At 39.7% G+C, this 20342-nt stretch overlaps 1 pseudogene; it reads right to left on the minus strand.

Moving 5' to 3' along the window:
• Positions 1 to 9887: 9887 nt before the first annotated feature.
• LOC100941769 lies at positions 9888 to 10695 on the minus strand (annotated as a pseudogene).
• Positions 10696 to 20342: the final 9647 nt, after the last annotated feature.

Genomic DNA, 20342 nt, shown 5'->3' on the forward strand with positions numbered 1-20342 from the left:
TCTGTACATATATTTAGAACCATATAAGATATGCTATAATTTTTGCTTTGACCATCAAACACAATTTTAGAAAAGAATTTATTGTATTTACTCACATTTTTGCTATGTTTTTTTCTTTTCAATATTCCTTATTTTATATTTCCTTTCTATTTATAGAACTTCCTTCAGCCATTCTTTTATGGTAGTTCTACTGCTGAAAAATTCTCTTAGTCTTCCTTCATCTAAGATGTTTGGAATTCCTCTTCATTCTTGAAATATATTTTTTCTGAGTGTAGGATTCCGGTTGGCAGTTCTTTTCTTTTAGCACTTCAAAAATATTATGACACTTCCTTCTGGCCGCCATGGTTTCTGATGGTAAATCTACTGTCATCTGATTTGTTTTTCCCTTATAGATGTTATTTATTTATTTATTTATTTATTTATTTTCTTTTTTTAGTTTTTGTCCAGGGCTGGGTTTGAATCCGCCACCTCTGGTATATGGGGCTGGCACCCTACTTTTTTGAGCCCCAGGTGCCACCCATAGATGTCATTTCTTTCTTTCAGCTTTTAATATCTGCCTTTGTGTCTGTTTTTCAGTAGTTTGACTGTGGAGTAGATGTGATGGCTATGGATTTTGGGGGGTTTATTTTGTTTGGGGTTTTCTCAACTTCTTCAATCTGTATGACTCTTGCCAAATTTGGGAAATTTTCATTTATCATTTCTTTTAGTACATTTTTAGCCCTGCCCATTTTTGATGACATGAATGTTATACAGGGTGGCTGTAAAGTTCATGTGCAATTTTAAATTGCGCACAAATTTTATGGCCACCCTATATTTATACAGAGGGTGTCAAAAATATATATACACATTTTAATAAAGAAAAAACTGTGTTAAAATTGTAATATATGTGCACTCCAAATATATAAATAATGAAAGATGAATACAAGTTATGTTTGATTTCTGCAATTACAAGAGGTGCTCAAAGTATACACATAATGTAATATGTAATACATAGATAACATCTCTTATTATGTGTATACTTTTTGGCACTTCTGGTATTATAGTCCCACAGGTCTCTGAGATTATGTTCAATGGTTTTACAGCCTATTTTATTCTCTCTATTGCTCAAATTGAGCAACTTCTATTGTTTGTTCTTCTAGTACATTGCTTTTGTCCTTTGTCTCCCATTGAGTTTTAATTTTGGTTATTTATTTACATATTTATTTTTAAGTTCTAATTTTATGTTTTTGGGTTCTAAAATTTCCATCTGGCTCTTCTTAATGTCTTCTGTTTCTTTGCTGAGACTGTGGCTTCTCATTTGTTATAGCAAGTTCATAATTGCTCATGCAAACATTTTTATCATGACTGCTTTACAATCTTTATCAGATAATGCTAATATTTCTGTCATGTCTGTATTGAACATGCCTTTCAGTTTTAGATTTCCCAGGTTATTATTAGAATAAGTATTTTTTTTTTTTTTTGGCAGTTTTTGCCTGGGTCCGGGTTTGAACCTACCACCTCTGGTATATGGGGCTGGTGCCCTACTCCTTTGAGCTACAGGCACTGCCCTTAGAATAAGTAATTTTTACAGAAACCTGGACACCTTACTATTATGTTATGAGGATCTATATTTTATTTAAACCTTTGATTTTTTGATAATTCTGGATTTTAAAAAATTTAATGTTGGGGATTCATTGAGGGTACAAAGAACCAGGTTACACTGATTGCTTGTGTCAGATAAAGACCTTCCCATAATAGTGTTCCACCCCCATAACCTCCCACTTCCTCCCTCTCTCATCTCTCTGCTCTCCCCATTCCCCACTCCCCACCATGTGCTACATCATTAATTGTCCTCATATCAGAATTGAGTACATAGGATTCTTGTTTCTCCATTCTTGTGATGCTTTGCTAAGAATAATGTGTTCTACTTCCATCTAGGTTAATACAAAAGATGTAAAGTCTCCATCTTTTTTAGTGGCTGAGTAGTATTCCATGGTATACATATACCACAGATTGTTAATCCATTCCTGGGTTGGTGGGCATTTAGGCTGTTTCCACATTTTTAAAATTGTAGAGCTGTGAAGGACAGTCTAAATTCTGGATTTTTTTTGACAAACCTGGGTTTGGGTTTTTTTGTTGTTATTGTTTGTTTGTTTTGATAATTCTCCAGCGGAGTGGGACAGGGAGGAGCCCCATCTTGTTATTGCCATGTGAGGTTAGAAATTCAAATTCCTCAGATTATCTCTGTTAATACTCCAGTTTAGGGCTTTTAATTGATACTGGGCCACATTAGGATTTCCAGCCCTCTATTTGGCTTCTATTGATACATCCCTATTTAGGGGGATAAAAGTGCCTCATTGAGGCTTCCCCCAGGGCCTTTAATGACACCATGACTGGGGGGCTCTGCACTTGTCACCATTGATTAATGGTAAAAGTCCTGGCTTTCTACTGGTCTTCCTCTGGCAGGAGGGATGGATCTTTATTGCCCAGTAGGGATGAAAATCCTGGCTCCCTACTTGGCCTTCTCTGATACTATCTGTGTCTGCAAAGTTTCAGCCAAAGGGAAGATAAAACCATTATGTCTTTCAGAGTTAGAGGTTGATGCTCCCCACTTGGCCTTTGCTAGCATGGATGGAAGTAGAACCACTGTTTGTTCTGTTAAGTTGGCTTGAGTAGAGTATTGCAGGTTTTCTGTCATGTTAGGCTGTCCTTTTTCTGGTCCTTTAGCTAGATGAAGCAGGCTTTCCTTGGGGCTTTTATTATCTGTAACTATTACACTTCTGGATTATTAAATTCCTCAGCTCCATGTCTGAAATATATGAGGCTAAAAGAAAACCCAAAGAAGTTACCACCATCTCATTCCTCAAGTTCTAAGGTCACTACCTTCTTCTCTCCATCTTTAGAAGTTTTCTTATTTTGTTTTATTTACAACGGACAGGGGCTTTAACTGTACGAATGACATTTTTTAAAAGCCAGAGGCTATTCTTGCTTACTAACATAGACAATACTCTCAAAAGTTTCCTTATACACTCCAGTCTATAGATACACATGATGCTACAAGAACATCAATAACTCAAATTTCTGGTTCTTGCCTCTTCTAAAAAGTTCACTTCAATTATTTTTAGAATTCCCCAAATAGGAGATATTCACAAGAAATAAAGTAGCCAGTTAGCTATGGTTACTATATAGCACCTATTGTATCATTTCTCTTCTTCTCTTATTTTTTCTGAGTTAATGTCTTTTATCTATAGAGATGTTTGAAAGAGTCTTACCATTGTCACTGCAATTGCAGACTATCATGAGAATAGCAATGTCTATTGTAAGAATGTATTTTCAGATGATCAAAACTTCTAATTCTCAAGAATCAGAGGAATTCTACACAAAAGGGAGAAGCTTTTTGCTCAGCTTTGAGCCACCCTTGGTCACCTGGGCCATAAAGCAGTACTGCATATGACCAGAGCCTTACAAAGGAGATAAATGCTCTTAACAAATGCTCTGTGCCAATCACCAATCATTTGCTGTTTAAAGACAATTTCCAGGCCTCTTCTATCATGGTATGTTATCACAAGGATCTGTGATTTCCAAGGCTCCTTTTTCTTTTACTTCTTCAAAGTTTCAGCCAAAGGGAAGAGGTGGGAGTAGAGATGAAACTAGTATGTTTCTCTTTCTCTGCTTTTGGTGGCACCTCTCGTAGCAGGTGTTTCTCCTCAGTGGCTCCAGCTTTCACTGGGAAGCTCTTTTTTTGTAACATCTCAGTTTGCTGAGAAGGTCCACTGGTTCCATCTGTTGTGCGGTATCCCAGTTTCTGGGCACTGGTAATGGCTCCCTCTCTGTGTTCCTTTATCTTTTTTTCTGTTGATAATTTTGAGGCTGGATCATTGGCCCTTCCACTAATTTGACTTCAAGATTCTTTTATCACTTGTGTATTTAATCACATGCATTATATTTCCTCTGAAATACCTAGAGTGAATTTTATTTTCTTGAGAGGATTCCAACTATTATAGACTCTTAAAAATAATGCCAAATGGAACAGCTTGAACAAGAACATCCAGGTCTCTGAGTAAACCAGCGAGCAGTATAGAAACAGCATTGGTATGAAATTAACTTCCTCTTTTCACATCATTCTCATTGTTGGGTACAAGATTGCCATTTGGCTCAACCCTATAGAAAACCAGAGTCAGGTAGTTCATGTGGTCATATGCATCTAAGAATCCTGGATAGGTACATATCCCATTTTTCTTGGGTAGTAACATCTGGCTATTGGAAGTACTAGAGTTAGCCCTAAGGGACAGAGAGAAATTACAGTCACCTAAATGAAAGAAATTTTCTCACATGCAAAAGCCTATACAGATGTGATCCAGAACTGGTTATGGCGACTCTTCCACACAAAGTTCACAAATTGCAAACACTGGATTCCTCTTGGCTCACTGGTGTCCTATTCCTCATGTGTGAACATCAGTTTTATAATGCATGACAGCATCCACTGTCTGGGCAGCAGAATAGAGGAAGGGACTACCACTAACAATAATAAAAACCATGTAGAGGCAGTGGGGAAATGCCAAATATCTCCTAAGGAAAATTCCAAGTAGCAAGTATATAATACTCTGTTTATATCCCTTTGGTCAAAACTTTCAGGAGTGGGGTTGGTGAGCATAGATTATTCCTTCTCTGATCTGTGGTTATCATTAAGTAAAAGAGAATCAGTTCCCATACATGATGCTAATGCTGTAGCCTTAAGCTTACAGAGTCTTCTAAGGTCTCTATAAGAAAGAAAAAATAAGACTCAATCATAAACCTAGAAATAGGTTTTTCAGCACTAGATTTTATTGAGATAATAAATTAGGTAAAAATCACCCAACCAGTTTATGAAAATATAGGACTGAAAACTGAGTTCAGTGACCTCTTCATGATATGTCATTTCCCAAGAAAGCTGTCTTTCTCCCTGTGGCATATTAAAAGTGACTTACAAATTCTTGGCAGTTCCTTCCCTTAAGTGGCAGAGTTTATTTTTCTGCTTTGGAAATCTTGGCTGGCCTTGGGACTTGCACTGACTTTTAGAACATAGCAGATGTGATACTGTCTGACTTCCAAGCCTAGGTCTCCACAACCTTGCAGTGTCCACTCTTGCTTTCTTGGAATCCAGTTTCCATGGGAACTAGACCAAGCTAGCCTGCTGGAGGGGCCTCAGGGAGGAAATCTGAGGCAGCTTGGCCAACAGTCCTGCCAACCCTGAACATAAATGAAATTTTAGCTGTACCTAATTTGACAATCCATGGAATGAAGAGCCAATAAATTATTTTTTAAGGCACCAAATTCAGGGTTTGTTTTTTATTAGAAGCAATTAATAATTAGTATACTCCCTAACTCCCTAATCATTTTTCTTGTGTTCCTTAAGGGATTCACAGACCACACAACTTGTCACCTTCTTTTGTTCCCTGTTGTTCCAAATGGGAAATTATTGTCATAAATCCCTTTATACAGCACATAATACTTACCAAACATTAAATAGAATCAGGAAGTGCTAAATGTTTTATGACATCTGCATTAATAAAATAGACTTAATTGATGTAATGCATAAGTATAATTCTCACATTTTTCACATGATGAAACAAAGAAGTGAAATTTTGTTTTTAGCCATATAACAAATGTGACTAGTTTGATAATTGAGCAAGCAGAACTGACTTTATTCTTTTTTGCAATTATTCCTGTAAAACCTCCTCTGTCAGCTTTGTTTGTCACCTCTGGGTGAACTCTTGGGTAAGTCACAGATTTTTTACTTACTTTAATAAGAGGCCCTTCTGTCATTTATAGATGATAAAAAAAGAACAGTCTAATCTACCACCAAAACTCTGAACTGGCTCAAAATTTCTCCTCTTCCTCAGTTTGCACTTGTCTCAGGCTTAGAGATTTCAGTGGGAAACAGGTTGTAGCCCACATCTTCTTTCTTTCTCTACTTACCTCCTATTTGACTTGCTGAAATAGCATTTTTGGATCTTCCCAAGTTGGAGCTTGAGAAAGGAGAATAAGCAAGGGATAGATTGGGTTTTACTTTGAATCTGATGTTGGAACCCTTCAGGTAAGACTGATGCTGAAAATTTTTTCTCTTTTATGGGACCATTTTGTGGGTTTTTACACAGTTAATTTTACCAGAAACATCTCACTAAAGTCCTCTGAATGGGTCATGCTTCCCAAGCTTACTGTTCATAATCTCATCTTCACTTTTCACTCAATGTTGTATGTCCAGCCATTTCCTGCTGGGTAGTCAGTTTCCTGGCTAGTTACCCTCCAGAATGTGCATTTTAGTCTAACTTGTGTCCAACTAATCCCACTGGACCAACATAGCACAGAAAGTACACAGAACATGTTTATCCATGGAGATACTCCTATGCCCAGTGCTGTGTTTCTGCTGTGCCATCTTGGTGCAGGGACCCAGCCACAGTCTTGTCTTTACAGTTTTCAGCCATGAGTTATAAGCCACTTCTTCACATGGCAAGTCTCCATATGGTTCTCTTTGGCCTCCTTATTTGGGTCAAAGTGAGAGGAAAACCCAATTTGTGGTAAGGAAAAAGGAAACTATAGTACCCAAAAGCTTTCTTTAAAGAAGCTGAAGCAAGGATCTGCCATTTGTCTCAAGCCACTTGAGAGAGGGCTTTCGTTCAACTAACTTTGCAACCATGTAATACGTGCTGGATTTCACAGAGCTTGATAAACAGCTCTCACCTGACCCACAAAGAGTTGTTTTATTTGTGGATGGCAGCTCCAAAGTGAACAGACACCATTCTGTCTGGAGGGGTGCTACTCTGATTGATGAAGACACGGGAAAACTTCCTTTCTTTGGAGCTAGCTATCTGTGGATTAGAGAAATTGGGATGCTTTGGAGACCCCAATAATTTTCCCAAGGCTTTGACTGGAACTGACACTGACTCTACAGAGCTGACAACAAGTCCCTTAGAAACACTGGCCTGGTCCCTTATCTGTGGGATTACCTTTCCAAGGTTCCTTACCTGTGGTGGGTAAAGAACATTATTTTCTGATGGGCCCATGAAGATCAAGGTCTTCTGAAGACATTTGAGAAGAGAAGAATTAAGCCAATTCATGCAGGAATTATAAGCACAGTCTGATGGCAAACCTTTATCTTGGCCTCTTGGTCTTGAGGCTTTTAAAGATCTAATCTGAAATATTCCTTATGGAAAGTTCTGGCAAAGCCAACTTTATTTATTTATTTTTTATTAAGTCATTTATACATAGATCATAAATACATTTATGCCATTATGGAATTCAATGTGCTGATTATTTGTAAAAATTGGAGTGCTTACATCCTACTAATCCAACTTTAAAAACACATGTATGGCTAGTCACTATCATTGCTCAACTTTGTACAAATAATTAGGCTAAGTATAATAACACTAAGACTTACTCTGAAAATTGGTCTTACTGTAACATCTCTTTAGTAGGAATAGAAAACTGGAGAGAAAAAAATTACGTTCAGAATTTGTGTACACAAATATAGTAAGCCTGCTATTGTTAAGTCTTAGCCATTATTTTTGAGTTTTTATTATCTGCCTACAATTTGGACTAAGTCCTGAATTATTTCCTGGTTGCAACAAATCTCTAAAGAAGAACTAGGTTTTAATCTCCTTCATGTTTTTGGTTGACTCTAATGAAATAGGGTTTTTGTTGTTGTTGTTGATGTTGTTCTGGTATACAAATTTTCTTTGGATTGTAATCCTTATGTGTATTATATTTTTTCTATTCAAATTATTAATGTTATGAAATCTCTCATCATTTTACCTTTTCTGAGAAAATTAAAATCATGATATTCCAAGGACTAGAGATGATTCAACGAAGCCTGCTATTGTCTGTGTTATTGCTGTGGCTTCTGTTTACGAGTAAGAACACAAAGTGGTACAATGCATCACCCACAACTTCCCCTTCCCCCCTCAAAGGCTCAGAGTCCATGACAGGAGAGGAGGGCTCTGAAACTGTAAGACCCAGTTAATGAAATGGACTGTGGAAGCTAAAGCAACTTCATTTCAGGTGCTAATCCACCATGTTGACTTCAGATTAATACCTGCTCTGGGAATGCCTCTAAAGTTTCTACTATATTTACTGTTACTCTAAATTCTGCCCTTAAGTCAAAACAACCTTGGCTATACATCCTGTCCCTAGAGGCAGATTCATATAGCATTCTTGCCTTTCCATGAGAGGTCAATTTCAATAGTCCTACACACTTTTCTCTTCTAGTACATAAGCCTTGGGTCTAGGGGTAACAGGGCAGGGATCCACTGTCTCATCTTGCACCACCTAGGTCATGGCTTCTGTTCCTAAATCCCTATTAAATGTTTCTTTCTGAGAAACTGGACATATGAGCCTCTTTCTTTTGGTCTGTCAACTTTCTTGAGTGTCAGGCTTGCATAGGCCTGTTCACCACCCATCAGAATTGTAAGAATGTTACCTTTGCTTCCCTGCCCTCCTTCTTCCATTAGCTTTGTACAAGAATATATAAATAATGTGTCTTGTGTAGGCCACCAGAAGACACACGCTCGGTTTTTCCTGAGTCTACATTCCTGGGATATTAATCTTCAAAATTGGCTCAGAATAAAACTAACTTTAAATTTCTTTTTTCTTTCTTTCATTCTTGTTTTACAGTCAGAATATTTATGTATTTATTTTTAAAGTTATTTTTAAAAAACTCAGAAGTGACCTACATTAAAAGCAGGGGACAGTGGCTCACACCTGCAGTATTCTAAGATGCTGAGGCAGGTGGATTTCTTGAGCTCAGGAGTTTAAGACCAGCCTGAGCAAGAGTGAGACCTGTCTCTACCAAAAATAGAGAAAAATCTAGCTGGGCGTGGTGGGTGGTGCACACCTGTAGTCCCAGCTACTCTGGAGGCTAAGGCAAGAGGATTGCTTGAACCTAAGACTTTGGGGTTGCTGTGAGCTGGGACACCATAGCACTCAACTCAGGAAAACAGAGTAAGACTCTATCTCAAACAAAACAAAACAAAACAAAACAAACAACCCCCCCCCCAAATCTTCAAGGTGTATTCTTTCAATTATATATTATAACTATATCTATACCTTCACCCCATTTACTAAGCCAGAAACACTTCAAGAAACTTTAAGTTCATAAACTAATAATGAGGTAGAAGTCCAAGAGGATGGGTCAGAATGTGCTCCAAGTTAGAAGGGGACAGTGTGATTCCCTAATGATGCCTCTCATAGAGCACCTGTGCTTCATTATTATTTTTTATTTTATTTTGGGTTTTTTTTTTGGAGACAGAATCTTACTATGTCACCCTCGGTAGAGTGCTGTGGCATCACAGTTCACAGCAACCTCAAACTCTTGGGCTTAAGTGATTCTCTTGCCTCAGCCTCCCAAGTAGCTGGGACAACAGGCACCTACCACAATGCCTTCCTGTTTTTTGGTTGTAGTTGTCATTGAGCATGGCAGGCCCAGGTGGGTTCGAACCTGCCAGCCTGGTGAATGTGGCCGGTGCCCTAACCGCTGAGCTACAGGCACCAAGCCCCTGTGCTCCATTATAATTAAGGTTTCTTCTCAATAGTTTGAATATGACATTTTAGATCCTCTGGCTGTGGCTGGTTTAGTCACCCAGTTCTAATGGTGTGTTAGAATCAAGTGGTTACCTAGAAGCTCAATCCAAGCTTCTTAGTCCTGCTCTTGTAGGGTGCAATTATCCACGTGAAGCTCATGATGTTGATAAACCTGAAGGTTGGAAAAACTTGCTTAAAAGAGGAATCACTATTCCAGTATAAATTATCCTTAGTCCTACTGTTTTCATTTTGGAGATGGTCTCAGAAAATCATGGCCAAGATGTCCTAAGTGGCTTCCTCTGAGAGTTCATCTCCAAGAGGCAGCATCTGGACACTTGCTTTTTATTACATTTCTAATAACTTCCCATTTCCTCAATGGCTGTTATAAAATCATTTAGTTGATAGTTAAATAAAGGTCACTGTTCTAGGAATAGGACCCTTTCTTCCCCTTTCATCTTCAACTTTACCTTTAAGGCCTGTAACCCCTCTATCTGCTTTCTGACTGTGTCGTTTAAAAGCTTCAGCTCATCTTGCAGAGTTTCCAACATCAACATAGAGTCCATGTGGTCTGTTGTGGATTCTTGCTGTGATGCCGGGGTCTCATTGTCTAAAGCTGGGATTAGGCCTTCACACTCAAAAATTGCCAGATAGTTGTCTTGAAACTTCTCCAGCAGCTCTACTTTCTGGGTCAGGTCCTTCAGCTCTCTTGAATTTCTGTCAACTATTGGTGCAACTGCTTGTTGATGGCCTCTAAGAGCTGGTTCTTATCCTTGAGCTCTCCCTCTGATTTTTGCTTTCATGGTAGTTTGCAGCCCTTTTTGACATTCCTACTGGTGGTGGTGTCTGCAGCCTTTTTTGCCCATTCTCTCATCTCAGTTTGGTGACTTTCACAGCATTATTCCCTAAACCTCCTGAATGAAGATGTCTGAAAACATGGACTTCTTTGGACCTTACAGGTAATAGACTCCTCTTAGAAGGTGCTTGAGTTTGTTTGTCTGTAGACAGGCTGCTGCTCAGCACAGAGGGGTGCTATAGGCTATATATGGTCTTATCCACACTAGTCACAGTAACTACATGGCACAGCTGGGCCCCAGGCACCAGCTCTTCACGCTCACAGTCCTTGTCATCCTTGTTCAGAAGATGGTTGGCTGTGACTGGCATGCTGCTGGCCAGGTTTACTTTTAAATTTCTTTAACAAAAGAAAAAAATATATATATATGACCAAATTTTCCAATTACTTCAATTTTTCAGTGAATTCTTATTCTCATTTTATATTCCGTTGAGATATGAGACAAGCCAAGAGTGCAAAAACCAAATTTTCAATCTCTTTTACTGCATAGATGGTCTGATACTATTGTATTGTTCTTAGAAGTTCTGGAACAACATAAATGAATACATACAAGTGATAATAGCTATGATATACAGATGGCGTTGGCCTATTATACACAAAACAATGTGCACAATGCACATTACTTAATTTTCTTAGTCAGGTCAAAGAAGGCTCAATATTTTCTTCTGTAGATGAGAAATTTGGAGGTACAGAGAGATTACAAATTTTTCCCAAGATCACATGATCAATAACTAGAAGAATCCATATTCAAATCAATTCAGGTCTGTCTAGTTCTAAAATTCTTACCCCTTACATTAGACAGCACTCCTAATATTTGCAAAGTACACTGAACATATTTACTGAAGCTTTCGGGTGAGCAACAGGAGAGCCAAGACTGACACCAGGTGGAGGAGGTTAGACCACAGGAAAAATGTGGCCTGTTGAAATGTGAAGGGACTTACCCAGTGTCAGGAAAGGGAAGAGGGAAAGAAAACCAAAAAAGTCCCTCTTAGACTTCCGTGAAAAGGTAGCAATTAGATAGTAAAGGAGATAGCGACAATTCCAGGAGGCAATCTTTTCTACATGAGGTTCCCTGTGTGTGTCTGCATGCATGCATGTGTGTGCACATGTTTAAAGAAAAAGAAGTTAAAGAACTGAATTTGGGGGAAGAAGAAGGAAAGAGAGAGAAAGAAAGAGAGAGGGAGAAGAGAAGGAAGGGAGGAAAGAGGGAAAGAAAGAAGAAAGAGAATAAATTTCAAGATTGGAGATAAGACTTTAATTTTCAGTTTTTAATTGTGGTAAATTATACAACACAAAATTTCTTAATGTAACCATTTTTAAGAGTATAGTTCAGTGATGTTAAGTGCATTCAAATTATTATGCAGCCAATCTTCAGAACTCTTTTCTCATCTTTTAAAACTGAAATCTTGCCTAGGCAGAGGCCAAGCTCTCTGCAAGGCTGAGGTGGGAGGATCCTTTGAGCTCAGGAGTTGGAGACCAGCCTGAGCAAGAGTGAGATCCCATCTCTGCTCAGAAAAAAAAAAAAAAAAAAGAAAGAAAAGAAAAGAAAAGAAAAAAGAAAAAAAGAAAAACTAGCTGTGTGTCATACCTAGTATGTGTAGTCCCAGCTACTAAGGAGATTGAGGTAGGAGGATCACTTGAACTCAAGAAACTGAGGTTACTGTGAGTTATAACACCATAGCACTCTGCCCGGGGCAACAAAATAAGACTCTGTCTCAAAACAAAACAAAACAAAACAAACAAACCAAAAAAACCCCCAAAAACAAACAAACAAAAAAACCTAAAAAAACTAAAACTCCTTTCCATTAAACAACTTTCCATTTCTTTCTCTCCTTTAGGCTGCGTGGCAACCACCATTCTACTTTCTGTCTTCGTGAATCAATCTACTCTAAGTACCCCATATAAGTGTATTAGGCAATGTTTTTCTTTGTGTAGCTTCTTTTACTTATAATTGACATTTTAATATATTTTGTATAGAAATGTTTGAATAAACCAGTTTTTGACCATTTTTCTTTAGTGGAACAGTTAGGGGTTTATATTAAAAATCATTATAAATAATACTGAAATATTGTCTTATAGTAAATATCTAGACACATTCCTTTCTTTTTTTGTTTCAGTTTAGAGTAAGTGTGTTGTGTGCCAACACAACCATTCAGTAGCTAATATTCACTGCCAGTAGCAGATGTTGGAACTTTCCAGTTAGGGGATCATGCGGGGCATACATAGGTACAATTTTCTGAATCCCAGAGACTAGATATAGCTAATAGCTATTTATGCAAGTTTCTTCATGAAAGAAGATTACACATCTCCTTCCTGAGCCTTATTTCCTTGCCAACTTCCGTTAGCTTTATTCCTCCTACAGTCCTTTTTTGGGAAGGGGGGAAAGGAAAGTGACTTTTATTTGGAACACCAACAAGCTGAGGAGATGGCAGATTGGTGTCTCAAATAACCGTCTTAAGTTACTATGAACTTTAGGCTCCCTCTGATGTTAAGAGAAGGGAAAAGGTGAGAGGAATAGAAAGAGGTGACTGATGACTGCAGATGTCTGGGTGTCAGTGATGGTCCAGGGAGCTTCTTTTTCCTGGTCTCTTGGTCATTTAACTTTGGATGATGAAGGTCACTTCACTGTGCTCCTATAAACCATGTTTACTGGCAACTCAGGTCCCTGGACTCTCTCACTTCAACTTTTCATAGAGCAGAACAGCTTTGTTGATCTTGCCAAGAGCACCCCATACTGTAGAGAACAAGGTCTTTGACCCCTATAGAGTGGCTAAAAAATCACTGAGATGAGACAGATGGAATAATAGGAGAAAAAAGGCCTAGGAATTTAACATGCATACATGGGAGCTTTAGCATGGAGACATTTCTATCATTCCTGAACTCTACACATCTTGCTTGTCTAAGTGTATGATCTCAGCCTTGATTTAGATCTTTTCTATTCATGATGTAGAAAGAATCTCTCCTGCTTGTAATCTCAACTCAGAGTCCACTTGGGGAAATAGCTAACCAGTGTTGGAGACTAAGAAGAAAGATCTGTGGGTTATGGGACCCCACTTGAGTCTTCTAGGAGCTGATGACCTGAAGTGTGAGTTGAAGCCAAAATCCTTAGAGCATAAACATGCCTAAATGAGTGTAATTCAGCTCAGGCATCAGCATTGGAGGACAGGTACTGAGCCTAAAAGAGAAGAAAGAACTGAGAGTTAAAAGCAGAACCAGAAAGAAAGAGCATGGTCAGGGTCAATGTTAAAATGGTGAGAGTATTGGAAATTTTTATTTCTGTATAGGTAACATGGCATTTGTTAGTGTTCCCTGGAGCCCTTATTTTCCGTGGAGAGCACTTGAAGCTAAGCTGCCATGTCTAAGTGTGGGGTGCTATATCCCTACAGCATTTGCGTAAGTGGTAAGCTGGTTTAAAGGTTCATAGAAGAGAAAATGCTCCCTTGCTATGTATCTCCAGATACCTACAGTCCTTAAGGGCACGTGAAATCAGGATTACCCTCTACGTGATATTTGTATTTATGGGCATGCCTCACACAGAGAGCTGAGCCAGCTTGGCTCTTGCTGTTTTGTTTCCATGAAGATTCCTGCTTGTCTCACCTTGGGTGCCAATTTTGCTGCTACCACATGGGATGACCAAACCCCTCACCCTACCTAAAGAGTATACAAGGCTTTCAGCAAAGTGATGGTTTGTATTTATTATTTTGTGACAATTCACTTCCCTTCCCCTCCCACTATGAGCAAAGTACACTTCTCGTGGGTCCATTGATGTTGAAATTGGCCAAGTGCCAATGCCATATTAGCAGACATAATGAAAACAGAGTTGTAAAATTTCTTGCCAGGTTTGGCTTGAATCTTGGTCTCTGGGGATCCCTTATGGGAAAACATGACTTGCTAAGCCTCCGTCTCTTAGCCCACATCTCAGAGCAAACTGACAGAGGACAGACCTACATAAACCTGCATCCTAGATCCAAGCTCATTCAAGTGCAATCTGAAGCACAAATGAGCACAGCCTAAGTCAGCTGAACAGATCCTTGAACGCACAGATCCTTAAACATGAGAGTTGATACTTATTTTTGTAATCACTGAGGTTTGCTTGGTTTGTTACGTAGGTAAAGATTCACTGAAAATTCACTGGCATGAGGCAAACTGATTAAAAAGAGAAAAGCCATATAAACTTACTTAACATGCATACATGGGGCCTTCAGAATGAAGACCTAAAGATACAGGAGGTATTGTCCATTTTTATGCTTAGGTTCAACAAATTATGGGTAGCTGTGTAGAAATAGGATCCAACAAAAAGTGTGTGATCTAATGCTAATAGACTGAGTAGGGAAACCCAACAAGGCCTGTCTGTCTAGGTTCCTCTTGGCTTCTCTGAGCATAATTCCTCCCTTCTAGGTGTAGGGCAGAACCTTCTCAGAAGTTGGGGTCTTACACCTACAGTCAAACAATGCATTCAGATATTACTTTACCATCAGTTCACACAGAATAATTTCAGGTTTTATGGCTGGCTTTTGGGAAAAGGGATTCTGGTTTCTGTGATCTGCTTTGGGGAAGAGGGATGCTAGTCCCTGTGGCTAGCCTTTGGGAAGACTGGGACTGAGAGACAGGAGGACAGAAGAAGGTCAGAGAAAATCTTTTGCTCCTGAGACCTTTATTTTGTAATATTGCTTTCTGAACTCCAACATTTAGAAAGTGTTATATGGTAGCAATCAACAAAGTCATGGTCTTAGCAAAAGCTTATGCAAATTCTTCAGATCTTTTTGAAGACACATAATTGAATTTAGAAAACTCTTAAGCATTAGATACCTCTTGGATGGGAAAAAGTTCTTTTCAAGGAAACATGATTGAATGTATAAATTCATTAGTCTCCTCTGTCCAGAGTATTACCTTGGGCACCTGTTGGATTGGGAAGAAGAAAGTGGTGACATGGAGAAAATACCAAGAAAAATAAAGGAAAAGACAAAGATTTTCCTTTTGAGATGCTCTTACAGGTACATGATCAAAATTTAGCCTTGTGAGTATTACTTTCAAGTTTTTGGCATATTTGAGTATCAGTCCAACTATTATGTTTCAGATATTTCAGTTGATTTAATAATTTAACTAAGCAGGTATTATATATTCTAGTCTTGTTATAGTCATATATCTATACAAAAAGGTATTTAGAAATGAAAATATTAAAAGAGGTCTACCTACTTAGGACTCACTTTCTTTTTCTTTTAGAGCCAGGAACTTACTCAAGTTGTAGTGTAAGCTAGACTGAGTGGCACCATCAGAACTCTCTGCAGCTTGGAACTCCCGGCCTCAAGTGATCCTCCTGCCTCAGCTTGCTGGGACTACAGATGCCTGCCACCACGCTTGGCTAATGTTTTTGATTTTTTGTAGCGATAAGGTTCTCAATGTGTTGCTCAGACTGGTCTCAAACTCCTGGGCTCAAGCAATCTTCCTGCCTTGACCTTCTTAAGTGCTGGGGTTACAGGCATGAACCACCACACTTGGCCTTTTAAGTCGCTTCAAAAACTCCTCTGTTACATGCTGAATCCACCATTTCTTCTTTCCCAAAGTGGAATGGAGCTCTCAAAGATGGATTCCTTTGAAAGAGCAGGTAGAACATCCTGAAACCTGCCCCCAGGGATCTCTTTCTCTTTCACATTCTTGTCAAAGTTCTCAACATTGCTTGTCACATCACAGCTCAGTTGGGCTCCTTCAGAACTGGGTCTGCTGCTCCTTAGGAGGGGACTCCTTAACCGTTCTAATCTACATATGGTGGCACTCTCAGGTGTGCACGTCAGGGCCAATTCACTCCTAAGATCACAAGTGACATTATCTCGTGGACCCCAATTCACAAGTGATCTTAGGAGGGAATTGCCACTGATGTGCACACCTGAGAGTGCCACCATACGTAGGTAAGTGTCCTGCCCTTGCTTTTGACACTGTAACCATCATAGAAGGTAGCTGATTATGAGTAGGTAAAGCAGGCATAGTCTTTGGAAGGTGAAACTGGATAGATGAGGTTTGAAGAATAACATTTCCCCCAAACCCTCACACCAAGGCCAAGCAGGCAGTGAAAGGTCCTTTAAAAAGTTTTAGGTGCAGGAAGATTTTGACTATGAAGAGACTACCCAAAAAACAGAAACTTAATGAATGAGAAGCTAAAGAGTTAAGGCTTTGGTTCAATTCCCAGTTCTGATAATTACTGATTTAATAATTTTGGTCAAATGTACTGTGCTCTCATGATAATAGCTCTTCTTTCCCCATAGAATTGTTCTGAAGACTAAAGGGGAAAAAATATAAGAAAAATGATTTATCACATTCCTAGAAGTTAGGAAATGCTCAATAAAAGGTGGTTATTATTGTTATTACTGATATTATCTTGATATTATTGTGACATCAAACAAAAGATCCTAAAATTAGAATAGATGGGACAGAACAATTCAGGTGAGCTGGAGGCAGCATCCACAGAGGTAGTGAGGTGCCTGGCTGACTCTCCTTCCCTCCTTGCTCAGGTCTTAGTGGGCTGCCACACTCCTACAACAGGGACAGGGACAGCTGTGGTGAAGACTCCATGAGTCATGGCAGAGTAGGAGCTCCTGGAAGCTCCCACAACAGAGGTTGCTTTGCTTGCAGGAGGCAGCTGGGTCTGGACTGGTGCATGGGTTGTGCCATCTACTTGGTTGGCTCAGCTTTCCTGATAGGGAAAGAACTGAGTTCCATAGGGTAATGCCACATTTCACCTTCCTTCCTCAACTTGTTCTTATCTGACCCGAATTATCCCTAATATCATATTCCTAGAGACAAACCAGCTCAGGGGATTTGTTTAGCAGGAACCAAATGAGGAAGGGAATGAATATGAAAGAAGTTGGACAACCAGGAGAAGGGAATTGGAATTTCTAGGGAAAGAAAGGTCATGGAAGAGGCATGGCAGAGATCTACTCAGACCCGATGCCTCTAAAATCCCCAGTTTTTATCATACCCTCTGGCCTATCTGAAAGGGAGGCACTCGACCAGCAGAGATCTCACAGACCACCAAGGCTTGCATGAAAGGTCTTTACTGGTGGGGGAGGGAGGCTGCAGAGCAGCACCAAGGAGGAGAGAAAAAGAGGAGAGAGCAAGAAGGAGAGAGAGAGGGAGAGCGAGAAGGGGGGAAGGGGGAAAGAAAGAGAGAGAGGAGAAACCTATCCTTATATAGGGAAGACTTAGAATGGTGATGGGATGGTGTAATAACTAATAAGGAGTTATTGCTCCAGCAGAAAGAGCCATTAGGGGCGGGCAATGGGTAACCGGAACAGGGTGATGAGGTAAGTGGGCCATTCCCTGTGCTTGGGAAGGAGTTATAACTTTAAGAGCAGGAAGGGGTGTTTTGGGGAAGGGGCTTTCTGAGGCAATTATCTAACACTATCTCTACCCCAACCCTTAACCAAAATTATACTTTTTCTATCACTGGCATCACTATTCTCTTGGTCTTCGAGGAACACAACTCAGAGAGCTCATTTGTTACTTTATGGCAACCACCTCTCCACTCACTCAGTGTCCCTGACTTTATTTTTTTCTCTTAATCGTTCTATGTTCCTTGCTGCCCTCTGCCATCCTTCTGGGCTGGGCCCTCCTTTCCTTACTCATCCAGCTCCAATCTTGCTGCTCTGCCTCTTGTCTTTTATCTAATCCAGGGGTTCTCAACCTGTGGGTTGCAACCCCTTTGGGGGTCTCTTGCATATCAGATATGACATTATAATTCATAACAGCAGCAAAATTACAGTTATGAAGTAGCAATGAAAATAATATGGTTGGGGGTCACCACAACATGAGGAACTGTATGAAAGGGCTGCGGCATTAGGAAGGTTGAGAACCACTGATCTAATCAATCCAGCTCGCCAGGGCCAAACCAGCTTCTCCTAGTAGTATACTGTCGCATCCTTCCTCAAAGGTCTTCCTTCTCCCATGCTTTATTTTCTAACACATGGAGTTGTGACTTTTCTTCATGTCTTTCATGTTACTCCACAGCATGGTCCCAGCTGACACAATGGCTTTGCCCCTTCCACGCCTACCCCATCCTGGGAAGCACACTGTGGCCCTAGCACCATGCTGATGTAATCCAGAAATATTGCCAGGGTATCTTAGCAAATCTAATCCCCCTGAATTGGGGACACAAGAATTGAAACATCTTTTTCTAGGAGTGTGTTTGCTTCACTGAGACCACAGATGAGGGCTTCATATGATGCATATATCTGACCTGGAATGCAATTCATTCCTACGAACATTTATAAAACACCTAAGGTGGGTATGAAGGAAAAAGGGACATTGCATCTGTCACAAAATAATTTTCCAGCAATAGGGGATGAAGATGCGAGCCCCTAGCATAGAAGATTGTAGAATGATAGAAAAGGGGGATCAATAATGCCTTGACCTTTTGTAGAAGGTATGAGATCCTTTGAGGCAGGCATAGGCAAATATTTATTACCTTCATTCGGCAAACTTGCTTACATGCCTGAGAGTTTAAGTGGTTTGTTTATTGTCACAGAGCTAATAATTAGCAGATTAGGGTCTCCTAGTTGGGTGATCTTTTTAATGCATGACTCTGCCTACAACCAGCAAGACTGTGAAACACCCTAGAAACAATTAAGCATGCTTGGGAACAATGTGAATGGCATGGCTGTGGGGCCCCTGGGTGAGGTGGCATTCGACCTGGGCATCAAAGATCCAAGAGATTTCAATCAGAGAAGGGTTAAGGCAAAATTAAAATGAAGACTGAGCCTGAAAAGTTCCCAAGCAAAACCAAACCAAAGGCCTTAAAGATAGCTTTATTTTTGCTTAAACCACAAATGTAAAGTGAAGTTTAACTTGGATCATTTCTGACAAGTGCTTATGTTAGATATAAAATCTAGCCCCAGCCAATCATAAGCAGCCAACTAACGTAAATTATACGACAAGGGACTTTTTAACAAGGTACCTAAAAAAGTGCAGTTGAACAATTCACAATCACAAAGATGTGGAATCAACCCAAGTACCCATCAATACATGAGTGGATTAATAAAATGTAATGTGTGTATACCATGGAGTACTACTCACCCATAACAGCAAAGCGTGAGCAAATATCTTTTGTAACAATCTGGATGGAATTGGAGACCATTCTTCTAAGTGAGGTCTTGCAAGAATGGAAAAACAAACTGATTATTCAATTATTAAATTGGAACGAACTTATCAACACCAGTTTGCTCATTGGTAGTAAAATTCAGTGAAAAGCAAGCAGGTGGTGGGGGGCAGAAGGAGAGAGGTAAATTCACTACTAACTTGTACAAAGCAGACCATCAGGTGATGGGCACAGTACGACTTTGACTCCAACTGTGCAAAAGCGATTCATATATTCACAATATTTGTACTCCTTTAATATTCTGAAATTTTAAAAAAGGCAATTAAGTAGCTGCAGACCAATCAAATACTGGTTTATTTTGCTTCCATGTTTTCCCAGTAAATACTTGCCTCTGACAGTCTGTGCCTTTGACGTCTTATGATCGAAACTCTAAACTTCTGTTAGTCTAGTTCCCCAAACCGTGAATTGCTTCTTACTCAAATGAACTCTTTGAAATGTTATTGTCCCTCAGCTTTTTTTTTTTTGTTCTTTTTTTTACAATTGAAGTAAAGAGAGAAGGGAGAATAGTCCAGAGATAAAGGAACTTCATGAGCAAAGTCACAGAGAAGGACCAGAAGAGCAGGCATAGAGCAGAACAGGGGCAGGACTGCCTGGGCAGGGAAGACTCCCGCCCTCTGCTCCCCTGAGAAGCTGAGATAAAAGAGGGGTGAGGTTTGTGTGTCTCCTCATAGATAAACAAGCTCCACCCAGAGGCCAGAACTGTGTGTTTGGGGACAGGGGACAGAGCAACAGAAGTGCCCCTTCTCCAGGACCAAGAAACTGGGGCAGCACCAGACAGGAGCCCATTTTCCTGATCCAGTCCTCAGAGCC

This window comes from Otolemur garnettii, unplaced genomic scaffold (assembly GCF_000181295.1).
Source record: "Otolemur garnettii isolate 467f Iridium unplaced genomic scaffold, OtoGar3 scaffold00049, whole genome shotgun sequence".
NCBI classification, from domain to species: domain Eukaryota; kingdom Metazoa; phylum Chordata; class Mammalia; order Primates; family Galagidae; genus Otolemur; species Otolemur garnettii.